Consider the following 9,261-nt stretch of genomic DNA (forward strand, 5'->3'; position numbering starts at 1 on the left):
AAGCCCTCATGAAAAACACTGGTAATTGTTTGTTTTCAATGGACATATGCACAAAGCTAGACTGAAGAAGGAGAAAAGATTTTCTGTAAAGAAAAATGAAGACCAGTACTAAAAGGGAGCAGCAGGCTCAGAAATCTAAATTCAATTGATCATCGATTCTAATAAAGCCCAAGTCTCCCTGCACAGTAATGGGTGCTGGCCCAGAATGTTGTTTCCCCTCTAATCTTCCAAAAGAGAGAAATCTGATTTCCATATGAAGAGAAATTCACCATCTCTCGTGGGTCCTCCTCTGCAACCACAATGCAGGGTTTTCTAAAGTGATGTTTCATTCACTGTAGGATATGACGTAGGAGACATCTTCATTTCCAATGCATGGCTTGAGGGAAGCTGTCAAATCTCCATGATATTACTGAACCTTAAAAGAGACTTTTTGGGAGTTTTTTCTGTATCAGTGTTTGTGCTCTCATGTTTTTCACTTGGAAGATCATGAAATTTCACAGGAACATACAGAGGTTCAGTCAACGAACTATTCATAGTTATATCTGTTGTGCAGACAGCAAAGTAACCTTCAGCATCTCCAAAAAAAGCACTATGCTTTCCTTGAAATCCTCTTGTACACTGTTGCCTACAGAGCTTTCAAATAATAAAGCCCAAAAAGCACAGAGCAAACATAGATGTTTTGCCGAGGTGCTGAAGAATGGTTTGTACTGAGTAAAAACGTATGTGTAAACATGGTGTTTTGATGTATGTATACATTTTGAAATGATTACCACAAACGACAGGTTGGTTTTTCCTTTTACCTTGCTTGGATATGGATTGGTAAGTTATAATTGAATCAGATACTTCTTTGTCCTAAATTTTCTTACTGAAGTGAGTTCAAAAGAAGCCACCCATCTCACATCCACAAGTAGGAGAATACCAATCCCAAGAGCCACTTGTCTGCACTGAGTGAAACCACCATTCTGGGAATTCATTCAGTTCATGATAAACACACACACCATCTGCAGCCTTGTTTTAACGGTCTTTCTGAGATCTTCAAGAGCAATGCTTGAAAACTTGGCAGATCTCAGTCTAAAAGGAGGTGATGAACGTAGGGCACAGTTATGGAGGCTGGGAAGTTCACAATCCAGTGGGCGCATCTGCTGTGGGCCTTCTGGGTGGGAATTCTCTAGAGTCCCTTGGTGATGTAGACAATCACGTGGCAAGAATGGCAAGAGACTGAAGTAATGTTTCATGAAGTCACAGTACCCTTGAGGGTAACCAGAAGTCACTATTTTCAGGAGAGGGAAGAAAAAGGCAACTGGAAGACACAACTTCCACTGGAGAATATAATTATATCCCCTTGCCCATGTGTCTGAAAATATTTCCTGGCCACTGCAGCTTTGTGATACTGTCAGTGAAGGAAATGTTGGCCATAAATCTTGATGAAAGATTACAGGAGTCATTTCCGCCTTGAAGAACTGCAATGTGTTCAAGTGTTTAACATAATCTTAAAATGCAGTAGAAACCTTCCTTTAATCTAATCTTTAGCCTTCAGCTGTCAGCACTGATGCATTAAGTTGGTAAATGGCAGAAGGAAGAAATAAAGCAGTGGTTGTGCAGAGACCAAAGACACTTTCGTTTCCCTTTGAGCTTGGTTTAGACAACAGTTCCAAAAAGTCACATAGCAGTCTGTTTGTGTGAAATTCTGCCAGAAGGAATTAAGCAGAAAAAGAGTATTTTTTCTTCAGAACTTGCAAATTTCCACCTGGGACATTTTGCCTAACAGATCCACTTCTCTACTACGAACATGTGATTTATTTATGAAATGCCTCAGCAAATGAAAACCAAAGAAAAAAAAAGAAAAAAGAAAAAGAAAAAAAGGTGGGGCAGGGCAAATCTAACATTATCAAGCTTTAATCGCCCTCAAAGTTCTCTGCACTTTCTCTCTCTTTGTTCCTTATTCTTCCTATATCCTTCCACTGTCCTGTCCCACAAACTCCCAAATTAATAAGTTACAGAGGCGTTTTGATGTTATGCCATATGAAAGTTGATGAAATCACCTTCTGTAAGACCCAGACAAAATACGGCCAGGAAGGGCAGGAAGGAGGGGACTCATTCTTGCTTGTCTAAGAACTGTTTCCAAGGACCTTCTAAAAACCCATCAGAAATCCCTTTATGTCTTTCATGTCCTTCACACACCTCCTACTTTGCATATATGCACATGTTTCTGTTTCAAAGTTGTCATTATATGTTCTTTAGAACTGCACTAATTCAGATAAGATGTTTCTAAAAGAAACTGCCCAGGGACAGCATTTCAGTCAATGAACTGTCCACAAATCTGACTTTGAGCCTTTGGAACCAAAGAACTCTGTCTCCAAGCAGCTTACATGACCTCTTCCCTTTTTGCCAAGAAGAGCTTTCTCTACCCTCCCTCACTGAGCACATTTGTGGCTTGCCATGGTGTACATTCCATATTATAATCCTATTTTCTATTCCCCAATAAACCCAACATGTTTGGAGATGTTTTTCTCTAATGTATTTTTTCTAGGTTAACAGCCATAAAAGATAATCACTACAACACATATGTTTCCAGGTCTGCTTTCACCTTCCACCAAAACTTAGTTTCAACGAGAGTTCTTTTCTAGCCTGAAATCTTGCTTTACATTTTCTTGTTTTCCCCTCCCCAGAAGAACAGGATGTTAATGGCCCATAGTCTACCAGGGAAAGTTTTTACCTAGGCTGAGGAATGGGTTTTTGAAGGAAGACTGATAGCCTCCACTAGGGCCTGAAAATAAAGACAGTGGGGCCCCCTCTACTGTGCCAACCATGGTGTGTCCCACACTCGCTCCTTTTTCTCTCACACACACATGCACTTGTGCACACATCCCTTGTCTTCTGAGTGAAAGTCTCTCTCTTTGTCTCTCTCTCTCTCTCTCTCTCTCTCTCTCTCACACACACACACACACACACACACACACACACACACACACACACACACACACACACACACAGAAACTCTACTGGGAGGAAACCTTTAGGCTTTATCAGTAATTTTGACTCTGGAAACCAAGCAACCGTATCATTTTGGCAGGAGTACCCTTAGGAGATGAAGGTCAGTATGCAGCTGGCTGCCTCTTACAAATTAAGTGTTCTGGTGATTTCTCATTTTTATCTCTTCCTGGAGCAGAATCTAGCTGAGTACATTAGATGTAAGAACAAAGCTCAGCAGCCACGGACTTTGCATCATCAGTTCCCAGGTAAACCAGCCACTCTTATATCTCAGAAACCAATTGGTGAGAGCCAGACAAGTTATGGAAGCCATGGGAAACCCAAAAATCATTGACCAATGATGTCAGAAGAAAGGGCTCTGGGTAAAATGCCAGCATTGCAATAGAACCATTTATACCCTCTTTAATTACATTACAAATTAAATTGCATTTAATTACATTAAATCAGATAATGAGTAATACTGGACTCCCACAGGTTTTGCCATTAAAAAAAAAATCCATACCCTTCCTCATCCTCTTTTTATTAACTGCCTGCGTTTTTTCTTTGAGGCATCCCTCAGGGATATGGATGTGTAAGGAACCCCCAGAGAAGTGGAAATCTCAAATGACAAAAAGATGGCACTATTGAAAATGAACGTTCTACTTGAATGGACACTAGTGTGTGATTATTTTGATGGGATTATTACTTAAATGTGTTTTCTTCAACAGTTTGAAAATAACACAAGTGTGTTCCAAAGTGAGGACAAATTTCTTTTATTGAGAAGTTAGCTTACTTTGGAAGCAGCCACTGAATACTATGTGATTTTCTTGCTAAAAAGTATAACAATGATGGAAAAAATATGTGGCTTCATATTTTCTCAGCAGCATTATTTATTATTCACTCAAAATATATACTGATCATGTGCTTAGATGAAATGTATTAAGCAAAAGCTAATATGTATAGTCAATACTCTAAATATCTCCTGCAAAGATATAAATGTATATTTAGAAAAAAATATTTATATTTATGCATAATACATAAGATATATTTTACCATATAGGAATATATATATAACTTTGTACAACACAATGAAAAGTCTAGAGTAGCTACTTCTTTTGAGCTACAAAGTTATTGGGTAAAACTTAAATATTTTTACCAATTCAAGTGTTTCCATAGTACCTCTTGCAGATACTGCTGACTGGCTAGTTCAGCATCCATTCTCATCTCCTTTCCCTTGTCATCTTCTTGTCACTAGGCACTTGCTTTCCCAGCTTCTCTTGTTGTTGGAGAGGCCAGGTGGTCAAGTTCTGCTCAACCAGATAGAAGGAAAAATCTGCTGAGGGATTCTAGAAGAGCTTTTGCTTTTCTAGCAAAAGGGGTAGATGGCGTAAGCACTATTCCTTCCTTTTTCTTTCTTCCTTGAATGTGGGTATGATGCCTTGAAATATGACAGTTGTCTTGTCCCTATACAGTGATGGATGAAAGGCAACACAGTAAAGATGTCAGAAAGAAAGAAAGAAAAAAGAAGAAGAAAGAAAGAAAAAGATCCTGGGTTCTAGATATTATCCAGCCATTCCACCGACTGCTTCTTTTTTTTATTTCCCTGAAAGACAAATGAATCTTATTTGTTTAAGCTGCTGTAGTCTCCATTGTTTTTGCTTTTGTTGTTTTACCTGTAGCCAAAAGCATTTCTAAGCGTTTCTAAAGTCTATAGGCCCTAGACATACACTGAAATATAAACTCAAGATCTCCAAGGTGAATACGAGTAATGGCAAGATAGAAGGTTAAGACCGAGAGGACAAGAAAGGTAGTCAAACATTGTGTAACTTGCCTGGTATGAAAGGAACCAAGAAAAGCCCGAGGGAATCTCACGACAGCTTGATTTGATATTCTTTCAACAATAAAATAAGAATGGAAAAAAAGAATCTTCAAAATACTGCCCTTGCCAAGGGCACAATCTGGAAATTAGCCAGGTAGTTTAAAATTAAAACCAAAAATCAGCCTGCTATAGAGATTCAGCAAAATCAGCCCACTATTCAGAAACTTGTTTAGAGAACAGGGAGAAAAGGGAAAAGAAGGCAGGAAAGGAGGAAGAGAAGAGGAAAGAAGGAAGGGACCATCTTTGTCCCATCACAGGCCCTAACCTAAAACAGATATACCTGCTACTAGGCAGATGTTGGTGCTTCTCCCATATCCTCTCGGATTCCTTTTCATGTGCATCACAGTTTTTATGCACACACACTCCGCTGATGCTTTCACTCACAACAATCAAAACCTGGGTGCCTTTGTCCAAGGACTTCCTCAGGCTACCAGAGCTACCTTCTTTTGCAAACACAGAGGCTGCCTGGGAATTTATCTATTCCTAAAATAGACTTTAACCACTGATCTCTGTTTAAGATAACCGTATTCTCCTGAGCTCCCCTGCAGGTCTGAAGCTGTCCCTTGTTGGGACTGTGCTTGATACTGCCCTCTTGACCGAATTCTTCTTGTTCCTGATCCAACCTCCCTACTCCCCTATTGTCTCTTCCCAGGAATTCTTCCTAATAAACAACTTTAACATGAATCTTGGTCTCTGGGTCTGCCTCTGGTGAACTCCACTTAAAAATCCTTTTCTCTGGACTGTAAATAAAATTGCTCATCCAAGGCTAGTGGAGCATTAAAAGCAAAAGAAGTTAGCCAGACAGTGAATCAAAAAGAAAATGAGAAGAAGTTTGCCAAGAAACAAAACTATGAACCATAATTCTCTGGGCTGCCCATTCAGGCCTGATTGTTGATAGACTGAAACAACAATATTTTCCACAAAAGTATGAAATAAATTTGATATCCTGCTAAACATCAAGCCATTTGAAATACTTGAATACCATATTTAATACTTCTTATACCATAGTTAGGAGGGTCAACAAATAAAGGAGAACAGAATTGTTAATACAGCTCAGATGGCAAGGGTTTCCAAGCCTAGCCCTGGACCTCTTCCTTCTATAGGGACACAGGTAGAAAAAGCCAAGCTCTTTTTATTTATTCATGAATTTTCCTATCCCAGGTGGGTGACTTGATGCAAGGCTGAATTAAGGAGCAGTTTACTATCTTTCCTGTTAAGGAACTAGTCTCCAGTGAACTCAGGCTCCATCCCCATAACAACAAGAAAACCAGACCATGGCTCAGACGACCGGGTGATTCATGTGTCTTAATGACTGACCCTGCTGGCTGCATGGTGGGTAATTTTAGCTGGAAAATACCAGGTCAGTCATCATGGAGCCAACTTAGTTACATCAAACAACCAAAAGATCAGTCTCTGAGGCCCTGGGAAGACTGGGTTTGAGGTAAAGACTAAAACTTTTTTAATCAAATGAAGAATCTGAGAACCAACAGGGCAAGAGAGAAAGGAAGCCATATGTACAACATCAATATCAATGTGCCTAATAGGTTTATTCCTAATTAACTATTGTAGAAACAAAATATTCTGCTTACTTGACCAAAAAAGAAAATAACTCTTTCAGAAAATTTTAACCCCGAGCCTCACCGCTGCCACCACCCAGAGACTGCTGAGCCCCCATCTGTCTGCTGCCACCAACTCCACACACTGAACACCCAATCATGGATAAATATGAGCTGGTGTGGAAATCCAAACTGGCCAAACAGGCTGAGCGATATGATGATATGGCAGTCGGCATGAAGTCTGTAACTGAGCAAGGAGCCGAATTATCCAATGAGGAGAGGAGTCTTCTCTTAGTTGCTCATAAAACTGTCATAGCAGCCCATAGGTCATCTTGGAGGGTCATCTCTAATATTGAACAAAAGACGGAAGGTGCTGAGAAAAAACAGCAAAAGGTTCGAGAATACAGAGAGAAAATTGAGACTGAGCTAAGAGATATCTGCAATGATGTACTGTTTCTTGGAAAAGTTCCTGATCCCCAACACTTCACAAGCAGAGAGCAAAGTCTTCTATTTGAAAATGAAAGGAGATTACTCCTGTGACTTGGCTGAGGTTGCTGCTGGTGATGACAAGAAAGGGATCATGGATCAGTCACAATAAGCATAACAAGAAGCTTTTGAAATCAGCAGAAAGGAAATGCAGCCAATGCCCATCCTATCAGATTGGGTCTGGCTCTTCACTTCTCTGAGTTCTATGATGAGATTCTGAACACCCCAGAGAAGACCTGCTCTCTTGCAAAAACAGCTTTTCATGAAGCCATTGCTGAGCTGAATACATAAAGTGAAGAAGAGTCATACAAAGACAGCATGTGAATAATGCAATTACTGAGAGACAACTTAACATTATGGATCTCGGATACCCAAGGGGACGAAGCTGAAAGCAGGAGAAGGAGGGGAAAATTAACCAACCTTCCAACTTTTGTCTGCCTCACTCTAAAATTTACACAGTAGACCATTTGTCATCCAAGCTGTCCCACAAATTTTTTATTTACAATTTATGACAGGTTTATGTTATTTCTATTTGGATTTCTATATTTCCCATATGGTTTTTATGTTTAATCTACTGGGAGTAGAGCCAGTTAACATTTAGGGAGTTGTATGTTTTCATCTTGAGGTGGCCAATATGGGGATTTTTATACAAGTTAAAAATGTTTGCCATGGTACTTTTGGTGCATTGTGGCTTCACAAGGGCCAGTGTTAAAACTGCTTCCATGTTCTAAGCAAAGAAAACTGCCTACATATTGGCTTGTCCCGGTGGGGAATAAAAGGAATAACTGGTTCCAGTTACAGGTGTAGTTATCATGGGTACTTTAAGCTCTGGAGCACTTAGAAGGCTGTGGTAGAACAGATATCCCTTGGATGCTACATGTCAAGCCATGTGTCTCTGCGGAATACTCATTCTCAGTGTGCACACCTTTGACTACAGCTGCAGAAGTGTTCCTGTAGACAAAGTTGTGACCCAGCTTACTTTGGATAAGGACAGAAACAGCTCACATTCCATTATTTGTAAAGTTACCTGCTGTTTGCCTTCATTATTTTTGCTACACTCATTTTATTTGTATTTAAATGTTTAGGCAACCTAAGAACAAATGTAAAAAAGATGCAGTAAAGATAAATTGCTTGATATTCTTTACTTCATGTATACCAAGCACAGCAGTAAAACAAAAAACCCACGTATTTAACTTTTTTTAGGTTTTTTTGCTTTTGTGATTTTTTTTTTTGATACTTACCTAACATGCATGTGCTGTAAAAATAGTTAACAGTGAAATAACTTGAGATGATGGCAAGCTTTGTTTAATGTCTTATTTTCATGAACAATCCAAGTGTAATTGTTAAGAACACATGTATTAAGTTCATGCAACTGGAATAAAAGTTTTATGAATGGACTTTTCAACAAAAAAAAAAAAAAAAAGAAAAGAGAATTTTAACCCCAAAGTAAATAACAACACCTTTAGTAACTGAAAATGTTAATTGACTAGGTATCACTTGAATTCACCAGACATTCCCAAATTCATGGTATTCCCATTACTAAAACAGAAACCATATTTAGGATTAAAAAAAAAAGTGAATTATTCAACAGAAGAGAGATGAGCTATAGACTTTTATGCATGGTTTTATCAAGTGTACTTTTAACCCAAATGATGACAGTTCATGATGATTAGTCGACGAGATAAATTAATTTTAAAGTGGACCATATTAAGGAGATAAAAGCGAGTTGAGTAAGGTCAAAAGTTTACTTTTTAATGGCCCTAATAGGTCACTTTACTTTGTACATTTTTATCTTTTTATTGAAGTATAAATTACAGTAAAATGCATAGATCTTAAGTTTGCAATTTGATGAATTTTGACAAATGGGCTGCATGAATTTTGCCTGCCTTTGGATGGAGCATGCACACCCCAGTCTTCGCCTTTACCAATTTCCCATTCACACTTTTTACTGCTTGAATATAGGCATTTCTGCTTGTGACCTTCAGATTAAGCAAGTGGCAGCTAACCCAATGATTGGCACAGAGTATATGATCAATAAAGATTTCCCAAATGAACCGAATAAACATTTCTGTACTTCTTTGTCTTTCGCTACCTAATCATTCTTCCTTTATACAGACCGGAAATTCGTGTTGGCTTCGGATGAACCTTACCCAGGGAAAAACAAGGCCCTAACAGTGTGCCACACATGCGAAGAGTGGGTATTCAATAAATGCTTGTTGAAATGAATTAGGTTCTGCATCTCATAACCAACAATAGATTTCTTAGGCAACAGATTGGCAATAACCTATTCGACAACAGTTGGAAAGAATATTTTGATATGGGGAGACCCAGGTTTGTGCTTCAGCTCTGTCACTTACTAGCTGTGTATAG

General features: G+C 38.9%; 2 pseudogenes; one reads left to right on the plus strand and one right to left on the minus strand.

The window, feature by feature from the left end:
• Positions 1-312: 312 nt before the first annotated feature.
• On the minus strand, positions 313-1,139 carry LOC134390059 (solute carrier family 35 member F5-like; annotated as a pseudogene).
• Positions 1,140-6,564: 5,425 nt separating this feature from the next.
• Positions 6,565-7,306, plus strand: LOC134391130 (14-3-3 protein zeta/delta-like; annotated as a pseudogene).
• Positions 7,307-9,261: the final 1,955 nt, after the last annotated feature.

Source organism: Cynocephalus volans, chromosome 11 (genome assembly GCF_027409185.1).
Source record: "Cynocephalus volans isolate mCynVol1 chromosome 11, mCynVol1.pri, whole genome shotgun sequence".
NCBI lineage: Eukaryota > Metazoa > Chordata > Mammalia > Dermoptera > Cynocephalidae > Cynocephalus > Cynocephalus volans.